This window comes from Mus caroli, unplaced genomic scaffold (assembly GCF_978045245.1).
Source record: "Mus caroli unplaced genomic scaffold, Mus_caroli_1 scaffold_15, whole genome shotgun sequence".
NCBI lineage: Eukaryota > Metazoa > Chordata > Mammalia > Rodentia > Muridae > Mus > Mus caroli.
In genome coordinates this window covers 22,757,522-22,773,398 of record NW_028227270.1, presented here as the reverse complement: position 1 = coordinate 22,773,398, position 15,877 = coordinate 22,757,522, and the positions used below count along the sequence as shown (strand labels likewise).

The 15,877-nt window shown below is 45.0% G+C and overlaps 1 pseudogene; it reads left to right on the top strand.

Moving 5' to 3' along the window:
* Positions 1-8,516: 8,516 nt before the first annotated feature.
* Positions 8,517-14,880, top strand: LOC115029110 (cytochrome c pseudogene; annotated as a pseudogene).
* Positions 14,881-15,877: the final 997 nt, after the last annotated feature.

Genomic DNA, 15,877 nt, shown 5'->3' with positions numbered 1-15,877 from the left:
TTCCCACCCCGCCCACCTGCAAGACGCTCTGCAGTGACTTAGCCACTGCTCAGGCAGCTCTATGGTGGGTATGGAGACTTCAGGATGTTCTCTGCTCCCAAGCCAGGCCATGGCATGCCTCACTATCTAGCCATCACGGCTCCTAAAATGGCCACTGCAGTTCACAGCCCCAGCCAAGGTGAGCTGGGCTTCCTCTCCAGCAGAGCGAGCCCAGCGATGTGGAGTTCAGAGACAGCCAAGTTTAAAGCCATCTCTCACATTCAGCTGGATTTGACCTTGTAGATGGTGGCTACACTTGGTGATGGGTCTCATGTCACCGAAGCCTTGGGCATGGGAACTATTAAAGAGTTCATAGGCTGGAGAAGACAGTTCTGTGAGCTGCATGAGTGACAGGGTGAGCATGTTGCAGGTCCCTGGGCCCAAGCACGAGCTAACGTACACAAAACCTCCCTGTTTAATGACCACAACCTCTATCCACTGTGTGGGCTCAGGCTCAGAAGTCAAGGTTGTAGCCTTTGGCGTCCAAAAACTCTTTTAAAAATATATGTCCAAGAAAGGACCCTTGTCTCCTGGATGACCATTGGCTCCTGATGGATTATGGGAGAGGGACAGATACTATCTTCAGTCCAATAGGCCCCATTCGGTAATTCCAAGCCCATGGCCACGCAAACGAGCTCGATTAATTAAACTCGGTGGCTCACAGAACACAGTAAGACATGATGTGAAAAGGGACTTGTATCCCGGAATGGTGGGGCAGGGTTGTTGATGTGGTTTAAGAGAAAGCAGACTGGATCGAGAGAAATGAGAATACATTACGTACAGCTACGGCACTGTCAAGAGATACATTTTAAAACTACTATACTACAACAACAAAAAATAATAATGCATTTGATGGATGAAGAAAAAAAAATATTGCCACTGAGAGTCTGGAACACACAAAAAGGCCTCAAGACAAAGCAAACGACCTGCAAATCTAATTGGCTATTTCCCAGAGATGATTCCTGGGAGCTATTGAGTGTTTTGCTTTAAGGTTCACTGCCTGCCTCCACCACATACTCATGCCCGTCTCCACCCCTCTCTCTATGTATGTCCCCCTCCTCTGTCATATCCTTCTCATTAGGGATCTTGTCTGCCTCTAATCGCTCACCCTGCCCCTTTCCACTGGGCTAAATCAGGAAATGTAAAGGCCGTAACAGAGGCTTTCCATTTCCACATCTCCCGCCCCATCTTTCCCTCCTCTTCTGCCAATATCCCTTTATCTTGGAGTGTTTCCATTTTTTTTTATACAAGTTCAATTCAAAATGTAAAACAGTTTATGCTTTTCGAGTTTGATTTCCTCCCTACACTTGTTAAAATAGACCAGTAAAAGAAAAAACGTCCAGATTATGACAGATCCGCCTCCAAGTGCATTGCTGCTTCAATTTAGAGTCTTAGGATAATGATCTGCCACCACATGTGGGTTAGAACTTGAGGTTTTCATAAAAAAAAAAATGTGTCTTGATGAACCAACTCTGCCACAGTGCCAAGTAGCTGGCACTGGGTCTCTGGGAGTTCCAGGCCTGGCGTTGGGTGTATGCAGTGAGGACAGCTTGCAAATAAGAAAAAAGAGATTGGGGATGGAACGTCAGGTGTGGTCCACTTCACGGAGAGGTGCTGGGCTCTCTGCTCTAGAGGCTTTCCTATGGGGAGGCAGTGCTTTAGAAAGTCATTATCTTATTTAAGCCCACACTTGTCTGGGGAGCTGAGGTCAGCCACAAAGCCTTTGGAAAAAAAAAAGAAGCTGGCTGCCATAGAGAGCAATTTCTTTGCAGGGTATAGGGGGAGGGGGAGGGGGGAGGGGAGGGAGGAGAGGGTGTCAATTTGAACAACTTGGCTTTTGAATCCAGTGACCTCCTGAGACCAAGAGTCTGGAAAGATTAAACACGGAGCAAACTCAGGATGTAGTTGGCTCCCCATCCTCCAGTCACTCCCAACTCAACACAAAAACAAAAACAGAAATACTCTAAATGTCGTCTCCCCCTTTCCTGCCCCCTCAAACTGTCTGTTATGCTTCTGCTTGGATTATTTTCATTAGGGTGTGTTTTTCTGATGGAAGGCCAGGGCCTTGTCTTTGTGTATTTGCACAGTGCCATGTCTACTCACTGGTCTTTAGAAATTACAGACAATACCAGGAATGTGGGAGCTGGCAGCCCCGCCTCGCAGCTTTTCTGCACTGAAGCTCTGCCCACGAACCAGAATGGAATATTTTTATAAGGCAATATTGAAACATTCTAATCCCAAGAAACCAAATGAAGCCCCCATTAACTGGATACAAACCAGAGCCTGTGGTTGGCACAGGGTCGCTGCCACTTGCATGACTCGCAGGATGCCATGCTAACGAGGGCCTGTTCTGTGGTTAGGATGGAGGCAGCCTGCCCTTCCCAGGGAGTGAAACTCACAGCTGAATGACACGATGGGAGGGGGCAGGTGAGATTTCATGCTGCCCTCTGTCCTTTCAGAACCAACCCTCTGGAGATCCAGTTGTTCCTTGGGCCTTGGGCCTGTGAGTTTTCTTCTTGAGACAAAGTTCTAGCTGTGCTCAACTCACAGAGTACAGGATCCAGAATGAAAATAATCAGATGCCAGAGAGACATAGACCTGGGATGTTTATAATGGGCTGGGGAGTACTTAGAACATGGCACTGCAGGGCAGAGAAGAGGGGCACAAACATGTTTCCCTTTCTGCTCTTCCATCCTTTCTCCCCTCCTCCTTCTATCCTTCCATCTTGTGCCCTTCCTCCTTTCTGTCATCCACTCATTCATCTATCCATCCATCCATCCTTCCATCCATCTATCCATCAATCTATCCATTCATCCATTTATCCATCCATCTATCTCCTCCTTCCATCCTTTCTCCTTTACACTCCCCATCCCTTCCTTCTTTCTTCCTTCCTTCCCTCTTTCTCTCTCCTCTCCTCTTCTCTCTTTCCCTCCTTCTCTCCAATCTTCCCATCTCAAACTTTTTCCTCCCCACCTGACTTCTTAATTCTCTCTATTTTTTTTCTCTCTCTCCTTCTCTCCAATCTTTCTTTTTCTTCAACTAAAGCTGTAGTACTTGACTACTCCTTGCCTTGACCATGGGTGTGGCTTGATAAAGATGGAACTAGCTTTAGAACAGCACTTGAGATGTTAGCATCGTCTGCTGAGGCAGTACCTGGTGTGTGAGATGTGGGTTGAGCCCTGGGGAAGATGATGCCATTCCTCATTACCAAATGCTCTGCCCCCAGAAGTTCCTCCAGCTGAGTCCTGCCTGGGCAGAGACAGGAGCCTGCCTACTGAGGCAGGCCTCTGAAAGGCTTGGACTCAAAGTCAACATCATCCCACGTGACCATGACACACACCAAAGGGGTTAGAACTACCCTGAAGTAAGCCTCCCACTTCAGGGCAGCCTCTGTCACCAAGCCAGGCCCAGTTATGCCCCCACCAGAACAGGAAATTTTCCTTTGGAAGCAAAAGTATATTGGAGTTAAGGAATCTGGTGGCACCTCTGCCACTGCAAGGGAACTCCAAAGACTGCTCCAGGGAGCACTGCTGTCCTGTCCCATGGAGCCGCTCTGGAATGTTCCAAGAAGAGCCCTGGAAGACAGGAAATTTTGGGTTTTATTTCCATCCCAGGAGCCAACCACTGCAAAATCTACCCAACTGCAAATCACACAATAATCAGGCTTGAAAACTCACCATAAATGTTCACTGGAGTTGGTTCCAAGCATCCCTTGCTGAGTTAAAAACAGTTAACAATATACGTTTCTAAGCAGTTGTTACTATTATAAGAGGATTTTTTAAATGAGAACATTGTTCAATGTAGTAATATTTTCTTTCTAAAAATAGACAAATAAAATGATTCACAGATGCCAATTTATAAGAAAAATAGTAAAGTATATAAACTAAAATGTATTTGAAGGGGGACAGAGGCCCTCATTAGAAACTATTCTGTAGAAAGTCCCCCGACTCCTATTCCTGCCAGGAAACCCCAAGGCCCAGCAGGATTCATGGCCCAGGACTGAGAGCACTTGTGCTGGCTGTGCGTGCGAGCTGGCTCTGCTTGTGGAACCCTCGAGGACCAGAACACAGGCAAATATAAAGACATGAGAGTTCAGCTGGGTAAATGCTGGCAGGGGTGGCCACTGCTGAAGCCTGCAGCTTCCAAAGGGGCAAATCTCCACAGCCAGTCTGCATCCATGACCTAGAACATGTCATGGTAGCGGACACTGATCATCCTAGCATTTGGAAGGCTGAAGCAGAAGGATTCTGAGTCTGAGAACAGACTGACCTATGTAGTAAAACCTTAAGGCTGGGGAGAAAGATGGGCTGGTCTGGGGAATGAGTCTGGACTGCGAGTTAACTGCAGATCTTGCCACTATTCAGTTCAGTGTATCCAGGGATAAGCCTGGAAGCATACACACTGCACCTACATTTTAGCTCATTCTACAACTGGTAGAGCATGGTTCCTACTTTCTGGGACACTCCTCTGGGAGACAACATTGGGGTTATTTTCCTGCTTTCAGGATCCCACCAGACATTGCCACTTGAGGTTCATGTGTTTGTTGTATGTGTGTGATATATGTGTGCACGCATGTTCATGTGTGTTTAGAACAGTGGTTCTCAGCCTCCCTAGTGCTGCGACTCTTTAATGCAGCTCCTCATGTTGTGATGACCCCAACCATAAAATTATTTCATTACTACCTTATACATGTATGGATGGCAATGTAAATACATGATATGCAGAATATCTGATCTGTGACCCCAAAGGGGTTGTGACTAAAGGTTGAGAACCACTGGAATAAGGGTTGTCTTAGTTAGGGTTTTACTGCTGTGAACAGGCACCATGACCAAGGCAACTCTTATAAAGGACATCATTTAATTGGGGCTGGCTTACAGGTTCAGAGGTTCAGTCCATTATCATCAAGACAGGAAGCATGGCAGGATCCAGGTAGGCATGGTGCAGGAGGAGCTGAGAGTTCTACATCTTCATTTGAAGGCTGCTAGCAGAATACTGGCTTCCAGGCAGCTAGAACTAGGGTCTTAAAGCCTACTCAAACTGTGACACACCTATTCTAACAAGGCCACACCTACTAATAGTGCCACTCCCTGGGCCAAGCATATACAAACCATCAATGTCCGCCTTCACTTTGCGACAATATCTCTCTGTGAACTCTCTTCAGCAACACTGGAAAATCCTCCTGCCTCTGCATTCCTGGTACTAGGGCTACAAGCACATGCTACCATACCCAGCCTTTTTGTGGGTACTGGGGATCAAACTCAGGTCCTCATGCTTGCATGGTAAGCACCTCATCAGCCTGATAAGCATCCCCCAGGCATCCCTGTAGACTCCTTCAGTTCGTAAAGGAGTTTCTAATGCCCAAATTGTCAAATCACAAAAGAAGTAATTAGAAGTGACGGTGCCCACACTTTGAGTGAGACTGTACATTGTCTTTTCAGCTCACTTAAGCATTGCATGCAAATGCTATGATTAACCACATGATTAGGCTGATATTAACAGAATATGTGGTCCTAGAAATACAGCCATCTCTCTCTTACATTGTATGCTGCGTATTGTACTGTCACATCCCACCTGTTTCAACGCCAGCCTTAGGGCTCTGTCTGCAGCAGACCGAATTTCCTGCCCCATTGCAGGTAGGACTTGAATTTGTTTGGGCCGCTGAAATATGCATTAGAGATGGGGATGCTGCGGGAAGTGAAGCTCTAATGCTGGGCTGTCATTCTGTCCTTCCTCCACCTTCTGCATGACGACTGCATCCCAGACGGGAACTACATCTTCAGTCTGGACCTGAGTGGGAAAGATAAGCAGGGTCTGGGGAAGGCACAGCTGCTTCGGAATCCACCACAGCCAGGGTGAGAAATTCTGCTTCCTCTGCTATCTATAAATGCAGAGGACTGATTTTAGCCAAAGCCACCGACTCATACAGTCTTCTCACTAAATATTGGCAAAATCCTATGCTGGGTGTGGCTCAAGGAAATATCTCTATCTGGGTTCTGTCTGGAATTTTCTACTATCATCTGAATTCCCTGCATTCCACACTGCTACATGAATTCTTTGGCTGTACACCTAATATTAACGTAAGAGTCATCTTGCAAATGCTCAAAGTGGAGGATGGTAACACCAAAATGTCACCAGCTGAACCTCAATAAGTCAATTCTTAACAACATGGAACGTAGCCCATCCTCTGCAGAAAGCTTCACCAGCATGGCTGGACTGGAGGGTCACAGCTGTACGTGAGCTCCTATCATCTCTCCATGTTCCTGCTCTAACCACGCTGTAGTAATGCATTTTATGTGCCTCCATGGGTCAGTGGTGGCATAAAATAGTGTTTATTTGCTTCTACTTTGTGGTAGCAGAATAAAACCCATCGGGACCATGCTTGTCAGCCCCCGGTACAGCCGCCATGACATTTCCTGTATCACATTATCAAGCATCTCTGTGGAAAATGGACTTTTATTGCTTAACCATGCCTTGTCCCCCACTGTGCCCCTCCAGTGACCATACATCACTGTCAGGACATGCCTGTAAGCCCAGATGGGTGGGAGAGAAGGGGTGACTGTTGGCTAGCTCACTGTGGAGTTCCCACGGGTCACACAGTCCATCTGAGGTCTGTGACAACTGGTGGTGAGTGACTCGCTTTTCACTTCATCGCGCCTGGAATTTTACTTCCACGTCAACTTCCAGGTTTGCTGTGCACCATGAACTAGCATGCTAGAGGTTCTGTGAACAAGGGATAAAACTCTTTCAAAGAAAAGGTTTATAGCTCAATTGGGGAAACGAGAGTCAGCGGGAGCCAGACCGAGTTTCTCATTCCAGATGTTTCTCTCTACTTCCAGTTGCTATTGCTTGGCACTGAATGCCCCGCCCCTAAAATCCATGTGATAAAGGTTTGGTGTCCAGTGAGTTGCTGCTGGGAGGGGAGGTGGTGGCCTTTTAAAGGTGACACCTAGAGGGGTAGGCGAGGTCATTAGGGATGTGTCTGTGGCACCAACTAGTTCTGAGGTAAATGGCTTTGCTCTGCCCTATGACACTTCACCTCAGGCTAAAGCAGTGAGGTCAATTGACCACACAGGATGGGAAACTCCAGAATTGAATGCAAACAACCTATCTTTGTAAGAGCAGACTATCTCAGGTATCTGACAGAAGGCTCCCACACCTACCCCACTGTTTCCATGAGAGAGGCTGCCCACAGTTCTGACCCAGTCACAAACCTGAGAGAACTCTCTCCTCAAATCCTCAATCCAACAAGTAGGCAGTGGGCACTCAGAATGCCCAGACAGTGCAATGGGTACTTGGGTAGCATAGGGAGATCCCTGAGTGGTAGAAGATAGGCCAGAGTTACGCTCCGTGAGTATGAGACCAAAATGTCAACCTATAGGTCGTGTCATTGCCACGAGGTACAGAGTGCAAAACATGACACAACCAATAAAGGAGATGCCAAGTGGGACCACTCATCTCCTCAGGGTCTGCCTCAGATTTTCCAATGTGTTCTCGCCAGTGCATGGTAAGCCTCCTGCTATTTCTCTTCATTTTCTCTTCTTAGGCCAAATCAGTGGCTAATGCCATTAACTCCGTTTCACAGAAAGCAAAACCGAAAAGCAGGGCCTGTGTAAGAGGAGCAGGCAGCGACTCCCGAGGCTCTTTCAAAGCTGATGAATCACACAAACGATCAAATAACCAGAGTGTTTCTGGAATGAATTAGTAGTTGTTCACAGCATTTCGGAAGGCTGTATCATGCAAAGCTATGCTGTCCTGTGACCCGTTCTCTGGGTCTGTTTGGAAAGAGGAGTGGAATTCGATAGTGTCTTGGTCTAGCCTTCTGGTTCTATAAGAGAATACTGGAGACTGGGTAATTTATAAAGAAGATGGGTTTGTTTTGGCTCGCAGTTCTGGAGACTGGAAAGCCTAAGACAAAGCTGCTATATCTGGCAAAGGATTTAGGCAAAGAAGATAACCCAAGCCAAGACCTGAGGGCAGGATGAACACAGGCTGCTGAGGGCATTCTAGGTTGCTTCACTTCCATGCTGTGAGGGGGAGGAGTGAACATCAAGGCTGGGGAAGGAGAAGGCTGACCAGGCTGCTGGTTGACCTGATTTGAATTTAACGGGTTATTGGGAGGAGCGAGATGGTAACTGCCCTTTGGTTCTCGTTTATTTTTGTGACAACATTTGCATAGCAAACATCTTTAGAGGATAGAGGTCTAGTTTCCAGAACAAGGGGGAAAGCTACCGTGCTTAAACCCCTGGAAAGATTTGGGTTCCTTAGGCTTGGGTTTCTCTGCAGAGGCAGAGCACCTACCTGGGTCACTTGAGAATGCCTCAGGGACACTTGGAAAACAGAGAATGTGAACGTCTCCTGGCTTGATATTCTGGGGGTTAGAAATCTAGGACGGTGTGGATTGTGTCCACATCCGTGAAGCTCCTGGAATTCAGGTTAATGTGTTGGTTTTCAAGTCCGGTAAAGGTTCAGAAAAGCCCATGGTTCTGTGGTTCTCAGACAGCTACTGCTGCTCCAATAGGTTGGAAGCTTTTGTGATGATCCAAGAGAACAGTGGTACGTCTCACAACCAAGTGTGTGGAAATCAGACCAGACTCAAAAGACGCCAGGGATAGTTAGAAAATTGATTGAACTTGTGCTTTGTAAGAGCCCGAGGCAAATATTATCAGTGCGTCTTAAGGACACAGATTCAAAAGCCTGTATGTATGTGTGTGTTTGTATGTATGTATGAATGTACATATGTATGTATGCATGTATGTATGTATGTATGAATGTACATATGTATGTATGAATGTACATATGTATGTATGAATGTACATATGTATGTATGAATGTACATATGTATGTATGTATGTATTAGAAACCCAGTGCTGTGGATGGATCCCCAGCCCAGATTGTTTACACACATGAACAAGGAACCAGGCTTGATCCTCAGCATTGCTGCAGAAAAGAAATAACAACCCAAACCCAACAACATTCGATAAAGTCCTGCACGCGATGATGAAGTAGGCTTTACCCTTGTCATAGTCAATATAAGAAAGCCAACGGAAGGATTTGTTAGTTGTTCACTGTTGGGACTGACACCAGAGAGAAGCAAGTTAAAAGGAAGGCTTTATTTTGGCTCACAGTTTCAGATTTTCTCAGCCACCATTACTTGGCTCCATTGTTCCTAGGCCTGTGATGAGGTTCGACATCATGGCAGCGAGCATCTGGTAAAACAGACCCGCTCACTTCACGATGGGCAGGAAGCAGAAAGGAGTAACAGTGTAGGCCACAGCCACGACACACCCTTCAAAGGCATTCCCTCTGATCTATTCTCTCCAGCGTGTCCCCACCTCCGAAGCAGGCTGTTCACATTTTGAGCCCATGGTAAATCATTCATTAAGCCAGAGTCCTCCTGGTCTCTGGAAATGACATCAGGGACACACCTGGGAATGTCCTTTGCCAATCTGAGTGTCTCCCAACCCAATCAAGCTAACAATGAAGACTATCACAATGTCCAGCCACACCAGCGGGCTAAGGGAGACAAATCTCATATGGTTATTTTAATTTCACAAAATTCAAAAGTCATTCAAAATGTAAATTCTGCCATGGAGAGGAAAATCTCCATATATCATTAAAGAACATCTACCAAACAGTGATAGCTGACATCATAGTGGTTACAGTGCAAATCTTCCTCTAAGATCAGAATGAAGGTAATGACTACTCATTGTACTAGAAGACCTAGCTAACACAATAAGACAAGAAAAACAAATAAAAGACATACCAGTCAGAACAGAAGAAATCTGACAGTCATTGTGGATAGCATGGCTGTGTCTTTAGGAAATCCTAAGAAGCCCCTTAAAAACCAGGAACTAATAAGACAGCCATCAGGCTTTTTTCCATGGGTACACACTTCTGTTTTCACGTTATCTTACACTGGCATGCTATCACACTCTTTACAAGCTCATACCTTGGCTTGTGTGTCACTCCTCTGGTCTTCCAGGTCCATGAGAGCAGAAAGAAGCATGGCTCAGCATCTCTTAGTTTAAGTACTCAACACCTCGCCCACCACATGCAGACTCCGAAGTGTTCATTGACCATGTATACTCATGAAGTGAGTGGTTTGGGTTTCCCCTCCAAAAAAAACCTTCTAGTGAAAACCTTGTCAGCAGCTGTCTCCCAGTTGAAGCTCTTCCTGCTGAAGAAAAGGGGAAATCAGTATTCTCTTGGGTTACTTCTCTTTTAAGATCTGTTACTTTACTTCAGTATTTGCAAGCATCCAGAAACTGTGACTAGACAACATCTGCTCATCTGTTCTTATCTAACTATCCTAGGGAACAGCAAGAAACCCCGCAGAAGTCAGTTCCCAGATGTATAGGACAAACACATCATAATATCATACCTGGATTCCAACATTGTCTCTCTCAGTCCTTGCATGAACAAAATGCTTTTATGTAACCTCATGCTGACAGTAAGTTACTGCTCAGCTCCGCACCAGATGAACTGCCACAAAAGAAGGACACTGATGCAAATGACAAAATCAGTGACCATGTAGTGGCATGGGTGGGGCCTCTCAAAGAGAGCCAGAAAGGTATAGGACAACCTTGGAGTACAAGAAGGATAAAGACAATAAGAATGGAATGTAAGGCATTGTGTAGTTAACCTTGTTCGTTGATGTCTTTCCTACATAGGCAAACCTGTCTGTTGCTCTCATAAAAGGAGGACTTACCTATAACCTTGGAATAACCGGATAAGGAAAAGGAGCCTGTAGCTCTGGAGAGTGACTGTTCTTTTGAGATTAAACCTCTTTGTAACCACATTATGAATTCTTCTGTTGATTCAAATCCAAAGTACATGGCCGTACAGCTAAGAGCACCGTCTGTTCTTCCAAAGGACCCAGGCTTGGTTCCCAGCACGCATATGGTGCTTTATAACCATCTAGTTCCAGGGCATCTGATGTCCTCTTATGGCCTCCATGGACAGCAGGCATATACATGGTACACAGACACACATGCTGATAAAACACGTATACATACATGTAGTGATTTTGAATGTGCTCGGCCCAGGGAATGCCACTATTAGAAGGTGTGGCCATGTTGGAGTAGGTGTGTCACTGTGGGTGTGGGTTATAAGACTCTCATCCTAGCTTTCTGGAAGCCAGTCTTCACCTAGCAACCCTTCAGATGAAGATGTAGAACTCTCAGCTCTTCTTGCACCATGCTTGCTTGGATGCTGCCATGCTCCTGCCTTGATGATAATGGACTGAACCTCTAAACCTGTAAGCCAGCCCCAATTGAAGTTGTCCTTATAAGAGTTGTCTTGGTTGTGGTATCTATCCACAGCAGTAAAACCCCAAGACAACATAAAATAAAATCTTTTTCTAAAAAGTAGAATAATCCTGTCTTCTCTGTGTAGCTCTGACTACCTAGAACTCACTATGCAGACCAGGCTGGCCTTGAACTCAGAGATCCACCTTCCTTTGCCTCCCAACTGCTGAGATTAAAGGTGTGTGCCACATCTACTGCCTGGCTCTCCCTTAATCTCACTTCTAACTCCTTTACTTAGCGTTACTTTTTCAACACATCTATTGCAATCTTGGCTGAGCACAGGGGCAAATCAGTTTATCACCACATTATTGGGTAATTTTTCAATGCCGTGGCCTGAAGTATGCTACTGTAAGGCACAGGCATAGAACAGCGCCCAGTACCCCATCTCCCTGGGACCAGCTCCACGTGCTAAGCAGCATGTTCTTGGGAGGAAGTGACAGGATCAAGTGCTCTCCAGTAGCTACATCACCCGCCTATCAGTAAGCTAACCACAGTAACTGGAAGAATTTAGTAAAAATTTGGTTATTTTTGCTGTGACCATTGACTAACTCGACCACATCCTAAACAGAGAACAGAAATTAACTATATTAACCCTTTAGAATATGAGAATAATAAAGAAACATGAGCATTTTTCCTCCTTGAAGCATAAAATTCCAACTTAGTCCATCTATCTTGACTAACGCAGATGGCTTTTCAGTTTATATTAGTGTTCAGTTGGTGCGCTGTCCGTCCTAGGTCCTTGAGAAGGGGCTGAACCTTTTGCTTATGGGCTTAGACCAATTTAATTCTATATCTTGAAAAAAGATTGGGTCAAGTTAATAAAAATAAAAGTGTTGGTTTAAGGGGTTTTCTTTGAGCAGGATGCTGGAGCAATCGTAGGTCCTTCTCTCCTACTTAGTCTACACAGTGCCACTGAGCAGCACGGCACCGCAGGCCAACAAACAATGTTTCCCACTGCTTACCCCCTTCAGCTGCAATCCACTGCTCTGGAATGTAAAAGGGACCTCACATCAAGGAGCCATGAGGTTCCTCAGAGCCCCATTTAAATATTCTATTAGCATCAATTAGGAGGGGTGTTCAATGGGTCTGCACAACACTGATTTATTTAGAGAGTGTCATGTGCTTGAGAACTGCCTTGGCAAGGGACCGTGCTAAACATAGAGATACACGCTGCATGCCCACTGGGCTCACATTAAAGAGGAAATACGCAATAGGGGTTTACCTCAGTGGGGTGAGGCTTGATGCTTTCCAGATGCCTGACTCCACCACTGAGCTCAATAGAAATATCTTCAGAAAAAAAAAAAAAACAAAAAACGATGCTCAAATATTAAATAAGCAATGCATACACACCACGCCATGATCTGCTTCATTTCTTTACATCTGGGCTGGGAGTGTCTCTTGTCCCTAGCTGCAGATGGGGTGGTCTTCTCTGTCAGTGGGAGGCCCCATTAGATTTCCCATTAGGAAAATGATTCTGGCAGGGTAAGTTCTAGAACATTATCCATAAATAGATGCAGGGGCTTCTCTTGGGGATGAAGAAGCAGGGAAGAGAAGAGAGCAGCAGAGAAATGCTTTCCTTGAGAGTGGGAGTGCAGCTGAACGGGAGAGTGGGCATTCATTCTGCAAACTTGGGAAAAGTTCATGAGCATGCAGTTAGAAGCATGAGAAGTTGGTCAAATGACTGAAATTGCTTGAAAATGAACTAGCTAGACTCCAGAGTGCCAATGACAAGACAGGGCATTGTGAAAGGGGAGCATGAGGTTGGCCCTTTGGAAGGCAGGGGCAGGCAATAATACAATGCTTTCTTTCAGACACATAAAAGTCCCACACTTGTAATCCCAGCACTGGGGAGTTTCAGGACACCCTGAGCTGCACACTGATGCCCTGGCTCAAAAATGTAAACACTAAGAAAGTCTACATTTGAGGAGGTCAGGGTAGTGACAGAAATCTGAATTATCTATTTTGCTTTCTGTCTGCATGTATGCACATGTATGTGAGCACTAATGCACCCATATGAAGGAGAGTTGGCAGATGGCAATCTGGAGGCCTCCAAGAGGCCTCGTGCATACTGAGAAGGACTCGCCCAGTGCCCCTCTCTAGTACCGGCAGCATCCACTTCTGTTGTTCTTCAGGAGTCTCTAGGCTGCTTGGTCAGGTTTTGGCTCAAAGTCATAGAATGCTCAAGGCCATCAAATTCTGTCCTGACACTGGGTTTTTGTTGAAGGCAAGGTTAGGATGGGTGAGGTGCTGTCAGCCGCTTTAGCTCGGGGTGTAAACACAATCATGTTTTCTTCATCTGCAAAGAACAAAACTCTGTCATTTTCAAGACAATGACCAGAACGGTGGGTCCATGTACTAGTTGAAGAAGCCAGATCCAAAAAGACAAATGTATTTCTCCTCTCATATGTGGAATCTAGGTTGTGCGTGCGTGTGCGTGTGTGTGTGTGTGTGTGTGTGTGTGTGTATACCTGTGCATGTGACAGTGTGTATGTATATGTGAGTGTGTGTGCATGTGTGTGTGTGCATGTGTGTGTGTGCACCTGTGCATGTGAGAGTGCATGTGAGTGTGTGTGCACCTGTGCATGTGACAGTGTGTATGTATATGTGAGTGTGTGAGCATGTGTGTGTGCACCTGTGCATGTGAGAGTGTATGTGAGTGTGTATGAGTGTGTGAGTGTGTGTGCACCTGTGCATGTGAGAGTGTATGTGAGTGTGTATGAGTGTGTGAGTGTGTGTGTGCAAGTATGTGGTATATGTGCACATGCATGCCATGAGAGGAAGATAAGGAGGAGGAAGGGAAATGGATCTGACAATAGTCAAAGTACATGGCACACTTGGACATTACAAAGCCCATGACTTTGAATACTCAGAGATTATATTAATCTTAAAAACAAACTATGTATAGGTACAATGGGTTTAATAAAATAATTATGCACTACATTTTTAAAAATTAAGACTTACTTCAGGTGTTTTTATTTTGTTTTGTTTCATCTTGAGACAGGATTTCTCTGTGTATCCCTGGCTGTCCTGACTCAACAGGAGGCTGGCCTTGAACTCACAGAGCTCCACCTACTTCTGCCTCCTTGGTGTGCTGGTATTAAAGGTGTACCCAGCTAAGACCTACCTTGAACCTGGCTCTCTAGAGTAGTTCCCAAGCCTTCCTTAAGACAAAAACTGGGAGAGCAGACATCAGTCTATGGGTTAAAACATTTGTGATATTAGAAAGCTGGGATGAATTAAAAATTCATGATGTTGGGAAAGGCAAGAAGATTTTTGTTCAAAAGTGTGCCCATTGCCACATGGTGGGAAAGGGAGACAAGTGTAAGACTGGACCAAATCTCCATGGTCTGTTTGGGTGGAAGACAGGTCAAGGCTCTGGACTCTCCTACACGGGTGCCCACAGAAGCAGCGGCGCCATCAGGGAGAGGATACCTGGTGGCATATTTGAAGAATCGCAAAAGTACATCCCTGAAACAGAAACGATGCCCTCTGGAATTGAGAAGGGGAAAGGGCAGACCTAATAGCTTATCTTTAAACATCTACTAATGACTAAGACTATTTAGTGCCTTATTTACTATAAAGCAAATGCCTCATGACTTTTAATGTGTACCATAACTTGATTCATACTCCAGAATTCCAATCATGAATAGCTCGATTTGAGGAGTCTTCTTGATCTGAGAGAAGAAAAGTCAAAGAGCATGAGCACAATTCTGAATAGTGTTCAGACTTTAATAAGATCAATGGAATCTCAGCTAAAAATAGTAACCTAAGCTTACTAAGGCAAAATAATGTTCTTTATTATTCAGACAGGTCCCATTCTAAATTTTTAATCTTATTTCAGATTATTTATTTAAAAAAACTTTAAAAATCATAAAGTTTTGAAATGAAAACAGATGAATTAGTACTTCATTTGCCTTAGATATTACATGGAGTCTAAATGAATTTCATTATTAGGTTTTAAAAATGAACTACACTGCATTTTTATATGCATTTTGCTCATATAGATTGTACAGTCTTATAGAATTTCCCCACTCCCTACTGGTTAACTCTAGTGCTGAGTTTTTATAAGTCTGTTTCTTAAAAATTGATTTGGTAAAGAATGAAGTCATGCATCGAATTAAATCATAATGACTTTACGGAGCTCAATCAATCTCCAAGGCTTAGGGATCCATAATTTCCCTTACAAGATACTCATATCTTTTTAAAAAGAAGAAGAAAATATTATTAAGAGAGAAATTTGGATTGGAAGGGCTGGATAGTAAAATTGCAACCCATTTTCCTGGCCCAGAGAGAAACTTCAGGAGCCTGCGGTCCCAGTTCTTACACATTTCCATGAGCAGGGGTGAAACATTCTGCATAAGAAATGGTGACACACTCCAGTCACTAACCACGTCCTGAAGGTCACGGGCAGCCATCACCCCTCCCTCTGAAAAGGGATCTGAGGAGTAACTAACGCTCCAGGCAAGAGGAGGTAAATGAAATAGAGGAGAGCATGGCTGGAGGGACACGGGCTTAGATCTTGGCTTGGCAGT